Source organism: Chrysemys picta, chromosome 3, assembly GCF_011386835.1.
Source record: "Chrysemys picta bellii isolate R12L10 chromosome 3, ASM1138683v2, whole genome shotgun sequence".
NCBI lineage: Eukaryota > Metazoa > Chordata > Testudines > Emydidae > Chrysemys > Chrysemys picta.
In genome coordinates, this window is record NC_088793.1 from 148,813,442 (window position 1) to 148,828,537 (window position 15,096).

Below are 15,096 nucleotides of genomic sequence, written 5' to 3' on the forward strand. Positions count from 1 at the left end.
GGCCGGGCTATATAAAGGGGTTGCTGAGGCACATCATAGCCTCCCAAACTGGGATTGGAGTACTATGGCGGAGCAGACTAGACATGATACTTAAAGTTTCTCTCTGTCCTGTTCTGAAGAAATTCATAGAGTTTCGGGCCAGAAGGGACCATTAGATCATCTAGCCTGGCATCCTGCATAACCAGAGCATTACATCTCCCCCCAGCTTACTGTGTTCTGCCAATAACTCCAGCCTGGGCACCACCTTGATTTTCTTCATTCACACCTGCCGCCTATGTGTCTTCTTCCTAGCTGCCCTCTGTGCATGGAAAAATCATCTCTCCCTACTTGCCAAGCCACAGCCCATGCCTCATTCAAATCACTCCTTGAACCTCACTTCTGCCCTGGCATCTAGAGGCCATGAATTCATTCACAACAGACTGAGATATCTAACAGAACCCTCATGAGCCGAATATACCCAAGGCCGAGTAACCATGTGCTGCTATTGCTGTAAGCCTTGTACTTCTTCACCCAGTGCCACTCTACTGTTCATTGCCCTCACTTGTGGCATCAAGTCTAAAATGAGACTGCAAAGCTCTTTGGGGCAGGAACCTTGTCTTTGAACTTAGAGCCCTGTAAAAATAATAGTTGCCGCTCAATACCATGTTTCAATCTCTTCAGTGAGAACAGGCGCAAGGAGGATGGAGAGTCGCCATCCCCTGTAAATGACTTTTTGGGTGCCAGGCTCTCCTACCAACCCCTGCACTGCTTGCTGTGGGAAGGGGAAGTGATGGTCTGCACAAGATGTTATTGTACAAGTCAAGATGGTTATTAGCCGTTGTTAAGCACTGGAGGGGCAGAGGGTCTGTTTAGGGAAGAGAGGGGAATTGACCCCTTTAATCCCACCCAGGCTCTCAGTTGGGATGCAGTTATCTTCACAGCCTCTAATAATTGCAAGGAGTGCCATTCACATTCTGAATAACAAATACAATACTTCTGCTTCCCTATAGCACCTTCCAGCAAAGCACTTGGCAGACTTCCCAAATCAATCCTCAGAACACCTCACTGTCGCCTTTTTGCAGGTGGGGAAACGGAGGCACAGGAAGGTGAAGAGACTTGCCTCCAGCTATACAGCAAGTCAACAGCAGAGATGGAAATCCATCTCATTGGTCCTGACTCCTTTCCTTTCTTTAATGGCAGACCACACTTCATCAGAGATTAGTTATCCTGCATAAACAGTGCACTGAGCGTATCCCTGTTCTGCGAGCCCTGTTTCCTGGTGGGTGTATCTCATGACAGATTCCAAATCCCCTCCCCCCCCCCTCCAGTCTACAGAATGTTAACTCTGGATCCAGAATTCCAATAGCTACTAGTTGGCATTCTATCAAATGGGAGGGAAAAGCAGATTCATCCCAGCTCTGCTTTACAGTGAATGGAGAACTGCCCTGAGCACAGGCAGAGCCCCACTCAGGTCCTTTTGGCTCATCCCCTGACCAAAGTCACATAGAATGAACCCCAAGCTTATTATTAAACAGCACCAGTGAACACCAGAGCAACAGTTCTCAAACTGTGGGTCGGGACCCCAAAGTGGGTTGCAACCCCATGTTGATGGGGTCACCAGGGCTGGCTTAGACTTGCTGGGGCCTGAGGCCCGAGCACCACCACCTGGGGCCAAAGCCCGAGGGCTTTAGCCCTGGGTATCAGGACTCAGATTACAGGTCCCTGCCAGGGACTGAATCCCTTGGGCTTTGGCTTTGCCTCCCTCCACTCCCCCCAGGGCTCAGGCTTCAGTCCTTCCTCCTGGGGTCATGTAGTAACTTTTATTTTTGAAAGGGGGATCACGATGCAATGAAGTTTGAGAACCCCTGCACTAGAGAAAGAGGTCCCAGTCAACCAAAAGCTCCACCCACTTGTGGCTAACAGCAGGCCTATGACAGCTCCAGGCACCTCTGTTTTATACACCGGTTCCAGGTGTAAATCATGGGAACCTTGACAGATTTCATGGGGGAAACAATAAGCTTCCTGCTGTTTGTCATGGGTGACCAGAGAAGCACATAAAACCACAAATAAAGCCATTTGTATTGCTAAATGAGTCTTGAGCGGGGCGGTTTTTCGACAAAATATAAATAATAGAAATTAATTTGTCAGTCTGCGTACAGGGCCCAGCCTGCTCCATGGCAAAACGCTGAGGAAAGCTGGTTGAAATAATTATTCTCGACTTAAGCAATCATTCTTTTTATTTCTGAAGGCTAATGGAGTGAAAATGCGGCTTTTCAGACCTTTGCTAATGACAGAGTCAGAAATAATGATCAGGGACCCTTATGTTCCTCTCATAATGAGGAAAGCAACATGAAATGATAGGGATTCGAGCCCTGAACAATCGCTCGCTCTTTATTTAAAAGGCAAATGGAGCATTCAGATGAGTTCTTTAGGTTAATGGAGCCACAAATAGGGTTTTGGGGCATGGATTTTTCATAGATAATGCAGCATGGGCAATATCTTCTCTGGAGGACAGAAATATTTACAGATGTTGGGATTTCACTGACACGGAGAGCAAAGGTAATAATAGAGGCTGAGAAGCTGGGATGAATTCCTCATTTCCTTCTCACTTCCCCAGCATGGGTGCGCACACTGTCACATGGCACAGAGCCACTAAGACAGTCTGCTGTGCCTGCCTGTCACGCTGCAAAACAGTGGGGAGACAGGGCAGGTGCAATCCACATAATACTATCTACAGCTGTGCAAAGCGTGCCAGTGAGAGACAGCCACAGACAGAAGAAACACTGTTTGGGAGGTATTGCAGGGGACATCACAAGCACAGCTTCCACAACGCCCTTTATTTAACATATACTGTAAGCTGTTCAGGTGAGGGGAAGAGGAAGTGTGGGCCTGGGAAACCTCTCACCTTCACCTTCCCTTTTACAAAAAGGGGGCTCATATCTGTTACCTTGTAGGTATAGGAAGCTGGATACTGGCTCTCTAGTAAGACTCGGACAGACGCACTGTTCTGGTGCAGGCCTCTGTTTAATTGCCACATTGCTCAGTGGCACAAGTTCACATTTCATACACGGTTCTTTTCATGACCCTCAGTTCTCTTGTCAGGTAAACCTCAAATAACATATCCTGGGGCTGAATGTCTGCACTTGTCTGAGAGAGTGGGCCCAACTCCTCTCTCACTTACACAAGCTTTACACTGGTTTAACTATTGATTTCAATGGAGTTACTTCTGATTTACAAGGGTGTAAGCAAGAGGATAATCAGGCTCAGGGACAATCTCTGCCACACAATCCTGACTCAGTACTCTATGTATGTGTGTGCTAAGGGAGATCAATGCCATTTCCTTAGCTCCCTACAATGGCGGAGTCATTACAAATACTTCATATTACGATCCCTTAATTTCAAATGCTTTAGTAGAGGGTTAAAAAATCCAAACACTAGTACATCCATTTAATTGATTATTCAAAAGTAGGAGACAGTAAATAATCCTTTGAACAAATTCTGAAAGAGAGATAATTAGTACAATTAACAATCTCAGGCAATATATTATTCCATTCAGTACTAGACCACAGGAGTTAAAAAGAGTGCTTTAAACAATCAGTGGGCTATTTGTAACTCGGTATGTATCATGATCCGATCTCCTGGAAAGAAATAGATAATGGCTCAAAGATATATTTAGTTTTCTCAAAGCCAGTTTGGTGTTTATATAAGAAAAAGGAAATTTAATTCCATTGATCTGTCTGGGTTAATGCCATGAGAAACAAATTTGAGAAATTGGTTCAGTTCTAGGGTACCTATTTTAATAAAGCTAACTGCTTTCCTTGTGCTGGGATCTCATCAGCTTTCACAAGCTCAGCAACATGGGTCTTATAGAATCATAGAAATGTAGGGCTGGAGGAACCTCAAGAGGTCATCAAGTCCAGCCACCTGTACTGAGGCAGGACCAAGTAAACCTAAACCATCCCTGACAGGTGTTTTCCAATCTGTTCTTAAATACCTCCAATGATGGGAATTCCACAGCCTCTCTTGGAAGCCTATTCCAGAGCTTAACTACCCTTGTATTTAGAAAGTTTTTCCTAATAACTAACCTAATGATCTGGAGGATGGCGTGGACTGCAGTCTCAGCAAGTTTGCAGATGACACTAAACTGGGAGGAGTGGTAGATACGCTGGAGGGTAGGGATAGATGTGACGGAGCAGGGAGCGGGGCAGATTTGACCTGGGAATGTTGCAGGGGGGTTGCATTGGGGATGGGGGACTTCCCTTGAAGGAAGCTACCTGAGCTGTAACCTGAGCCAGGAGGGGAGTTGGGAGAAATAATACCTTCTGCCCGGGAGACTGAACAAAGGAGACGAGGAGCTAGGGGAAGGGGGAAGAGAGGAGCTGCGGGAGGAGTTTTGGTTTGGTTTCAGTTTTGGGCTGGGTGGTGCAATGCAGGGAACCCCAAGCTGGGGGCTAAGCTCCCTAAACCTCCCCAGAAGGACTTGATTGAGGGGTTCTGGTTGTACCTACATGCTCTGCTTGGGACTGTGTTCCTGTCATCTAATAAACCTTCTGTTTTACTGGCTGGCTGAGAGTCACGGTGAATCTCAGGAAGAGAGGGGTGCAGGGCCCTGACTCCCCCACACTCCATGACAACAGGATACAGAGGGACCTAGACAAATTAGAGGATTGGGCCAAAAGAAACCTGATGAGGTTCAACAAGGACAAGTGCAGCGTCCTGCACTTAGAACGGAAGAATCCCATTCACTGGTACAGACTAGGGACCAAATGGCTAGGAAGCAGTTCTGCAGAAAAGGACCTAGGGGTTACAGTGGATGAGAAGCTGGATATAAGTCAACAGTGTGCCTTTGTTGCCAAGAAGGCTAACGGCATTTTGGGCTGTATAAGTAGGGGCATTGCCAGCAGACGGAGGGACGTGATCATTCCCCTCTATTCGACATTGGTGAGGCTTCATCTGGAGTACTGTGTCCAGTTTTGGGCCCCACACTACAAGAAAGATGTGGAAAAATTGGAAAGAGTCCAGAGGAGGGCAACAAAAATGATTAGGGGGCTGGAGCACATGACTTATGAGGAGAGGCTGAGGGAACTGGATTGTTTAGTCTGCAGAAGAGAAGAATGAGGGGGGATCTGATAGCTGCTTTCAACTACCTGAAAGGGGGTTCCAAAGAAGATGGATCTAGACTGTTCTCAGTGGTACCTGATGACAGAACAAGGAGTAATGGTCTCAAGTTGCAGTGGGGGAGGTCTAGGTTGGATATTAGGAAAAACTATTTCACTAGGAGGGTGGCGAAGCACTGGAATGGGTTACCTAGGGAGGTGGTGGAATCTCCTTCCTTAGAAGTTTTTAAGGTCAAGCTTGACAAAGCCCTGGCTTGGATGATTTGGTTGGGAATTGGTCCTGCTTTGAGCAGGGGGTTGGACTAGATGACCTCCTGAGGTCCCTTCCAATCCTGATATTCTATGTTTCTATGATTCTAAAGCTCGCATTACTTCTTGTCCTATCTTCAGGTGACATGGAGAACAATTGATCACAGTCCTCTTTATAACAGCCCTTAACATATCTGAAGACTTATCAGGTCCCCAACTCAGTCGTCTTTTCTCAAGACTAAACATGCCCAGTTTTTTTAATCTTTCCTCACAGATTTTGCCACTGAATGGATGGGAGATCACTAAGGCACATACACACTTAATAGCCTCATGTCATACGTATTCCAGGAACCAGCACAGTGTTAAAACTACCATGGATAAGTGTCAACCAAGCCAGTGGGATTCCTTGCTCCTAGATGTCTGACCTTGTTCTGGACTGTATTAAAACATGGGGGAGTGATAGCTCAGTGGTTTGAGCATTGGCCTGCTAAACTCAGGGTTGTGAGCTCAATCCTTGAGGGGGGCATTTGGGCATTTAGTTGGGGATTAGTCCTGCTTTGAGCAGGGGGTTGGACTAGATGACCTCCTGAGGTCCCTTCCAACCGTGATATTCTATGTTTTGTTTGAATGGGCCTATCATGGCGCCTCTTGCTGGCCGTCATGGGGATTAGCTCTACCAGCCAGTGCACCCTCTTCTGGTGGTGCGTTTCCTGTCATCTTCTCCACCTCAGCCCAAGTACCGCAACGTCCTTTTCATGACTCAGCCCTCTGGCTGTGTCACAATCGGAGTTTCCCCTTTCTGGGGGTAGGTATCACTGTCTACCAATGGCAAATGGGGGTGGGGGGGAATCCAGGCCTGTCCACTACTTTTGGTGCCAATGCAGGGACCGCGTAGATAGCAGCCTCCTTCATTTCCCTGAGCTACTTCCCTATGGCCCCAGCACCTTCTTTGCCCTGTTCTCAGGGCATTCAGCCAGCAAGTGCCAGCCGCCAGCCAGGAGCTCCCTCTTGCTCCCCTGGTCCCTGTCAGCAACCGCTCTGTCTGAGGTGCTACTCTTGCTGCAGCCTGTTAGGAACACAGTCCTCACTCCTTGACCTCCCCACAGCAACTGACCCTGCTCTGCTCTGCCCTGCAGCTCCTTTTGTACTAAACCTCTAGGCCCTGACTGGCTGCTTTGTGCAGCTTCTCTCCAACTGACTGCTTCCTGCGCAGCCTCCCTAGACTGCAAGGACGATTTACACACACACACACACACACACACACCAACCTTTCTGGGATGGAGTGTGGCAGGGCCCCAAGATCTCCATTAACCCGTTCCACTTGGGTGTGGGGTGAACATCTTATCACAAGGCCCAACTCACCCAGCGATCCAGATGACTCTGTATGTCTGCCCTGACTCCATCATTATGTACCATTGTGCTAATCTTTGTGTCATCTGCGATTTTTTTTTAATCAGCAGTGATTTTATATTTACTTTGAACAGCATCAGGCCTAATACTGCTCGTTGTGGAACCCCACACAAAACATCCCCACTCAGTGATAACTTCCCACTGACAATTATTTTGTGAGATCAATCAGCCAGTTCTTAAGCCATGTAATGTGTGTTTTGTTGTACTGCTGGTGTAATCAGGACATTGTGAAGTACTATGTCTTACAAAACCTTACAAAAGTATATCACACCTACACAGTCACTTTATCTTATCAACCAAATTTGTAATCTCATAAAAAAATGAAATCAAGTTTGTTTGACAAGTCCTATTTTCCATAAAACTGTGTTAACTGGCATTAATTATATTCCCATTCTTTATTGATTGAATATATCAATTTTTCCTTTATTTTTCTCGTAACTTATATTATGCTAATTGGCCTATAATTAGAAAGGTCATCCCACTTGCCCTGTTTTAATTTTGGCAAAACATTAGCGCTCTTCCAATCTTCTGAAATGCCCCGATATTCCAAGATTTAGTAAAAAAAATTAATATCAGCAGGCCAGAGTCTCCTCAGGCAACTCTTTTAGGACTGTTGGGTAAAAGTTATCCAGGCCTGATGATTTTACAATGTTTATACCTAGTAGATGTTAGCTAACATGCTCCTTAGTTACTAATGGGCTGGGGTGTAGTTCATCATCCTCATTTGAACTGAGTAGATCACCCTGTTTCTTTCAAACTACAGAACAGAAATACCTTCTAAACACTGCTCCCTTTTCTGCATCATTATTAATTTTACTATCTCCATCTAGTAATGGGTCTATGCCATTTTATTCCAGATATACTTTAAAAACTCCTTGTTGTTGTCCTTGATCCTGTCAGACCTTGGCTTTTTCCCTTTAGCTTTCCTGTCACTATCCGATTCATCCTCTCCTTCACCCTCAAACAAACAAAAAAGCTACAGAGAATTTGAAAATAATGTTATGCTGCCTTCCCCTTCACAGACGGAACCCCCTCCCAAGGGGGTGGGGGCAGCACAAAACCTGTGGGAAGGAGAGTCCAGAAAATAGGACAGAGGTAGAGATCTCCCAACCAGTGTCCTCAGATCTACAAGATTTTTGCTGCTCTCAGCACATCTACAGGTTAGGGGGCAAACTGCACCAGGAGAAAAATTTATAAGTTTCAACTCTCACAGTTCCATGGCCAGTTCTCACAGTTCCCTCCCATCCACAGGGGAAAATTCAGGCTAGAGAGGTGAAGGGACTTGCTGAAGGTCACACAGTAAGCCAGTGATAGAGGCAGGACCAGACCCCACAGCTCCTAACTACCACTCCTGTGCCTTTCTTACAAGTCGTCCTCCCCTGTTCCTGTTCCTCATTCCAAACCACCTACCCTATCTATTCTGCACCTCCACACTTGCATCCAAATTAAAAGCTTTCCAACACTTAAAATAAATATCTGCTATGAGAAGAAGCTTGTTACAGTAATAACACATTCACTGCACACTCACCACATCCTAATAACTAGAGTCGCACAGAGAAATCCTCTTAAACCAAAAAAATACCACAAGGAGTAATGAGAATGTTCAACAAAACCCTCTGTAGCAAACAGGGAAATAGAAAGATTGCTTGACCTTTAAATACTGTAAATACATCTATGGTGCCCAAGGAACTGCTACATCCCAGAGCCTCCTGAGCAAATAGCTGATCCCCCAATAAAGCTATCATCCTACATGTCTCTGTGTAACAGCCCCATGGCAGAACTCAGCTCCTGCCAATGAGAGAGATGCAGTTAGTTGGAGTAGTGGTCTCCAACCTTTTTGAGTATTTGGGCTAAGTCACTAAGCTAAGTCCTCAGCTGGAGCAGCCCGTCTCCTTCACCTCTGATTCTGCAGTGGTCACTAGCCTGCTATGAAGGTTCAGCTGTTCCACAGCTCAAGCTTGAACCCTATGACGGGTTAGCATATGTACGGAGTAATGGGATAGATAGTGGCTGTGTGCCAGGGCCCAGCACACTAAGGCAGGAAGTGGGAGCCTGGCTGACCAGTCACAAAAGCCTAAAGAACTAGCCCTATTACATGTAGTTATGGTTAGAAACCACTCATTGAAAGGTGAAAAGAGTTAATGTCCTAATTACTGAGGTCCCGCACTCTCTGAGCCAACAGATACTGGGAGTACTACAGAAGTATTGTGATGATGATGCTGGGGAAAGGTACCAGGCAGTGCTCTCCAACATTTACCCCACAAGAAGCAGGGATCACCCAATGAAATGAACAGGCAGCAAGTTTAAAACAAACAAAAGTGGAATTTGTTGCCAGGGGATGTTGTGGAGGCCAAAAGTATAACTGGGTTCAAAAAAAATTAGATAAATTCATAGAGGATAGGTCCATCAATGGACCAAGATGGTCTGGCATGCAAACCCATATGCTAGATGTCCCTAACCTCTGCCTACCAGAAGCTGGGACTAGATGACAGTGGATGGATCACTCAATAATTGCCCTGTTCTGAAGCCCTCTGAAGCCCACTGAAGCATCTAGCATTGGCCTGTGTGGGAAGACAGGATACTGAGCTGGATGGACAATTGCTCTGACCCAGTATGGCCATTCTTATGTTCTTAATATCTCCTTGTAGTTGATGCTGGGAGCATCATTCATAGATTTTGGGCTTTACCACAGGAGTTAAAGATTTATACTCTGTGGTAGTATTATGGCAAATATACACTCTTTCCAAGCCTCCTGCATCTTCCATTCAGCAGATGGCAATGATGAACATGGTTGTTCAAGAGTTTGGAATGGGTCCCATATGAGGAGTGATTAAAGAGGCTAGGACTCTTCAGCTTGGAAAAGAGGAGACTAAGGGGCGATATGATAGAGGTATATAAAATCATGAGTGATGTGGAGAAAGTGGATAAGGAAAAGTTATTTACTTATTCCCATAATACAAGAACTAGGGGTCACCAAATGAAATTAATAGGCAGCAGGTTTAAAACAAATAAAAGGAAGTTCTTCTTCACGCAGCGCACAGTCAACTTGTGGAACTCCTTACCTGAGGAGGTTGTGAAGGCTAGGACTATAACAGAGTTTAAAAGAGAACTGGATAAATTCCTGGTGGTTAAGTCCATTAATGGCTATTAGCCAGGATGGGTAAGGAATGGTGTCCCTAGCCTCTGTCTGTCAGAGGATGGAGATGGATGGCAGGAGAGAGATCACTTGATCATTGCCTGTTAGGTTCACTCCCTCTGGGGCACCTGGCATTGGCCACTGTCGGTAGACAGGATACTGGGCTAGATGGACCTTTGGTCTGACCCGGTACGGCCTTTCTTATGTTCTTATGTTCTTATGTCAATCTTTTCTTCAGGCCAGCAGGCCCTGGGTGGGCTGTGGAGGCAACATGCTCAGCACTGGGGCAGAGGTGAAAGGGTGCTTGGAGTCAGCAGTTCCACCTGTGGCCAATTTTAGGAGCCATTTGGCTAGGCTGAAAACATTTCAGTCCAGTAGTCCTTAAAAACAAAACAACAAAACACCTGGAAGATCATAATCTGAGCAAGTCTAACCAACACTATTTCTGAAAAGGAAAATTGTATTTTACTAATTTCTTAGAATTCTTTGAACATATCAGTAAAACAGTGGATAAAGGAGAACCAGTTTACCTAATTAATTAAGACTTCCAAAAGGCCTTAGACAATGTCCTGGACAAGAAGTTACTAAAGCAGTGGTTCTCAACCAGGAGTACATGTACCCCTGGGGGGTATGCAGAGGTCTTCCAGTGGGTACATGAACTCATCTAGATATTTGTCTAGTTTTACATTAGGCTACAGAAAAAGCACTAGCGAAGTCAGTACAAACTAAAATTTCATACAATTACTTGTTTATACTGCTCTATATACTATACACTGAAATGTAAGTACAATATTTATATTCCAATTGATTTATTTTATAATTATATGGTAAAAATAAGAAAGTAAGACATTTTTCAATAATAGTGGCTGTGATACTTTTGTATTTTTCTATCTGATTTTGTAAGCAAGTAGTTTTTAAGTGGGGTGAAACTTGGGGTACACAAGACAAATCAGACTCCTGCAAGGGGTACAATAGTCTGGAAAGGTTGAGAGCCACTGAAGCTAAGTCACCATGTGGTGAGAAGCAAATTATTGTCTGGCTCAAACCCTGGGTAGGAGACAGAAAGCAAAGCAGTCAAATTTTCATCATGGCAAAAGGTGATTAGTAGGTGCAGCAAGGTTCCATCTTAGATCCTGTGTTGTTTAATATGTTCATTAATAATTTGGGAAAGGGGCATGGGTAATGAAGCAATAACATTTGCAGATAACACAAAGTTATTGAGGTGAGTCAGGACCAGAGAGAACCATGAGAAACTTCAGAGGGACCTAAACAGACTAGGTGAACGGGCAACATAACCGCAAATGAAATGCAATGTTGATAAATGCAGAGTAATGCACATTGGAGGGAAAACTTTAAACTACCAGGACATTTTACAGGTAGAGGTGGACAGGCATTTTGCAATACAAAATACTGATTAGACGAGATCACAGCATTTCATGGGGGACACGCAAATAGCCTGGTGGTCAGGGCACTCCCTTCCAATACAAGAGACCGAGGTTCAAGTCTAGTGTCTGCCTGCTTCAAGTCTCTTGGTTCTGCCCTGATGCAGAACAAGACATTTTTTTGAAATCTCAAAGTTTTTGGAATGGGAAAACCATTTCCAGCCCTGTGCTATTTACAGGGTTCTAAATTAACTGTAACAGCTCCAGACATGAACCTGGACATCACTGTAGACAGCTCAATGTGCAGCTGAGGTACAACAACAACAACAAAAAGCCTAAAAAGGCATCAGGATTCAAGACTGAAATAGTGCACCATATGCCTTTATATAAATCAATGGTGGAGCCTCATCTGAAACATTGCAGGCAGTGCTTGTCATACATCTCAAAAAGCGTATTGTGGAACTAGAGGCATTTCAGAGAAGGGCAACAAGAATGATCAAGGACCTGGAAAAACTCTTATACGACAAAAGATTGGGCATGTTCCTTTACACAAAGGAGATTAATAAAAGGGGACATGATAAAAGCAGATAAAATAATGAATGGTCTAGAGAAGATAGATCAGGAGCTCCGGTTCTCCCTGCCTCATAACACCAGGGAACATGCAAGGAAATTAAAAGGTGGAAAACTCAAAACTGATCAAAAGAAATTTTCACACAACTTGTAATTAGAACGTGGAATTAATTGCCATGGGAAGTTGTTGAGGCCAGAACAAAGCATGATTCAGAAAAGGACTGGATATTTATATGGAGATCAAGAACTCCAGAGCTGTCATAATTAATTTTAACAAACATTGCAGAAGGGACATAAAACCTCATACTTCAGAGTTTAAGCAAATCTCCAATTATTAGAGACCACGATGAGACCTAATGTGGGATAATCTGCTCCCCACATCTGCCTATTGTGGCAGCCTAACACCTTCCTCTGAAGCATCTGGAGCTGGCCATTGTCAGAGACAGGGTATTGGACTAAATGAACCTCAGGACTGATCCAGCTGCTTATGTTCCTTCTTGCCTGCAAGTTTTGTGGCAGTGAGGCAGAGAATTGAGTGTGTGTTCATCTGTGTAATCCTTACATCGCCTTGAGGAACGGCACAAACTGAGAAACTGAACAATCTAGGGAAAGAAGCTTACCTGAAGCTCTGAGTAAACCCAGCTGCCAAACCTCTGGCACAAATTGTATCTGTTTCCTCTTGCAAACAGTCCAAGGTTTGGGTGCCTTTGTTCCCAGCACTGTATCTGAAAGATAAAAGAATTAGCAGGACTTCTTTAATCTCTGTGTTCTCCCAGATAAGTATATTAGAGGAATTTGATAGGTTATGAAAATATTTATTTTGTATTAAACTGAAAGCGCATCACACACTGTATTCCTGTATAGTAGCAGGGACAAGACTAACCCACACTGTCCCCTACACCTGACTGCAGGGATGAGTGTGTCATTCACGGTGTTCAACTTGGGTAAATGTAACAAAGACACTGGCCTGTGCTTTAAGCACAGTTTATGTCAGTTGTTCTATAGAATACATGAGGTCTGAAAACTCCCCATAGAGCTGTGGTTAATTTCCAAAGTCCTTTCAGGAACTGGCCTGCAATTCAGCATGCAGGGGACCCGCATTCAAATTCTGAGTGCCACCCTGCTACTGATAGCAGCATACCTAGCTACTGATGGAGGGGACAGATCTTTGCAATGCTCCAGACACCTCTTCTGATGAGTGCCAGGTTTGGCCTCGATGGGCTTTTCTTCAGCCAGCTCCAGCCTCCACTCCCTCTCAACTGGAAGCAGGAGCGGCTCTAGCTTTTTTGCCACCCCAGGCACGGCAGGCAGGCTGCCTTCAGCGGCATGCCTGCAGGAGGTCCCCGGTCCCGCGGATTCGGCGGCATACCTGCAGGGGTCCACCGGTCCCACAGCTTTGGTGTACCCGCCGCCGAATCCACGGGACTGGCAGACCTCCTGCAGGCATGCCACCGAAGGCTGCCTGACTGTCGCCCTTGCAGGGACCGGCAGGGCGCCCCCCACGGCTTGCTGCCCCAGGCACGCGCTTGGAGCGCTGGTGCCTGGAGCCACCACTGACTGGAAGGAAGGTTGCATGATGCCTGAGGCAGAAGGGAGTGAAAAAGGGTGGGGTGGAGGGCTGCAAGGGGGGATGAGTTATTTCCAAATTCAAATAAAACATGGGCAAGAGTTGGGATCGTTGCACATCTCCACTGCAGGCAATGTGGCTACTGTGGGCTAAGAAGCTTCCTCCCTAAAGGCTGAATAGAGTTTCCACAGTTTCTCTTCCATGGGACCCCTTGTAAAGATCTAAGTACCAGTTGTACCCACAGCCAAAGTACCAGGTGAGTACACATGGACTCCCCCTGCCCAAAGCAAATTGACTTCCAGAGAAGGAGGCTGCCAATCCTGAAAGGAGTCTCTGCATGGACTATTCTGATGACTAAGCCGAGGTGGGAGACGCAGTTTGTGTTCTTCACATCTCAGCAACAGGGGTTTTCTGTGTTCACCACTCTCCTGTGCAAGGGATGGAACATGTCAGCCCACCTAAAGAGCAACTACAGCACCAGGGCCAAATTCTTTCCTCAGCTACACCTGCACAATCCCATTGACTTCAGTGAAGTGACCCCACTGTAAGGGAGAGGATATTTTGGCCCAATCAGGATTTAGGGGATTGAAATGACATTAAGCCAATTGTTTCAAGAACTATGTTTAAAAATGTTTTACAGATTCAGACTAGCACAGCTACCCCTCTGATACTATGTTTAAACACTGTTTTATAGAAGGGACTGGCATATTTTCAGATCCTAGTGCAGGGCATCTCTTGTGCCTTAGTTTCCCCCCCTCACCCTTTAACTATCTTGTCTATTTAGACCATATGCTCTTTGGAGAAAGGACTGTCTCTTATTGCAAGTTTGTAAGTGGCCAGCACAATAGTGCTGCCATAATGTAAAGAATAAATAAGGCTCTACACATGCTTATTGTAATAAACAGATACCTTAAGAATGGAGCTTCCCACTGAGTCGCTTCCAGAGAGATCTGCACTAGAGTGAAAAAGCTGCATTTGTCAAAGCAGCCATCCTCCCAGAGGTCACCATTCAACCTGTCCTTCCAGACTTCCACAGTCCCTCCACCCTATGGGAGGAAACACCATCCTAAAGTACAGGCACTCTATCAATTTGATAGTGGGTGGGGGCAGAGGGCTACATCAGTTTGGATAAAAGCACTGATCTCAAGCCAAGCTTAAAAGGTGGTTTATTGAATCAATTGCCTCCCACCATTTGTCTATCACTTTTGCTTGTCTCTGCGCTCCCTGGCTACAAGGATGTATAAGCAAGTTATCCAGCCCTAGAAACCTCTGACTGGTAAGCCCTCCCAGTGATTGAGCAGCACACGCCCTGCCAGGGCACCTTCAGCAACTGATTTTATTGTTATTTCTTGCCTTATACTTCAAGTGCAACACAGTAGAGAATAGGAAGAACACCCCAGTGCCCTAGCTCAGCCTTTTATCCTGCTTGCTTTCTTCTCCCAGCTGTTCAGTTGGTCAGCTAATTACTTGACTAGCTCATCCACCTCTAGACGGGTGCCAACAATCCCCGCTAAACATTCAAACCCAATCAGACTATCTAACTCCCTCCTGCTCTAACTACACCCAGTGCCCTGTGAATTCTTCTAAGTGGCTCCCAAAGGTGGCTCTATTTGTAGCTGCTAATAGCACCCCCTGTCACAGGATGTAGCATCTCAACAGAGATCAGGAAAAAAGACAAGAGATAGG

At 45.5% G+C, this 15,096-nt stretch overlaps 1 long non-coding RNA gene across 1 annotated transcript in view; it reads right to left on the bottom strand.

Annotated features, from left to right (window-relative positions):
- LOC122173524 (uncharacterized) overlaps window positions 1–14,518 on the bottom strand; it is a 42,874-nt gene extending 28,356 nt beyond the window's left edge. The window contains exons 1-2 of the long non-coding RNA XR_006174044.2: window positions 14,320–14,518; window positions 12,464–12,568 (exon numbers count right to left, since the gene is read on the bottom strand). This is a non-coding gene — a long non-coding RNA (uncharacterized LOC122173524). The remainder of the gene's footprint in view (window positions 1–12,463; window positions 12,569–14,319) is intronic.
- Between the last annotated feature and the right edge of the window lie 578 nt (window positions 14,519–15,096).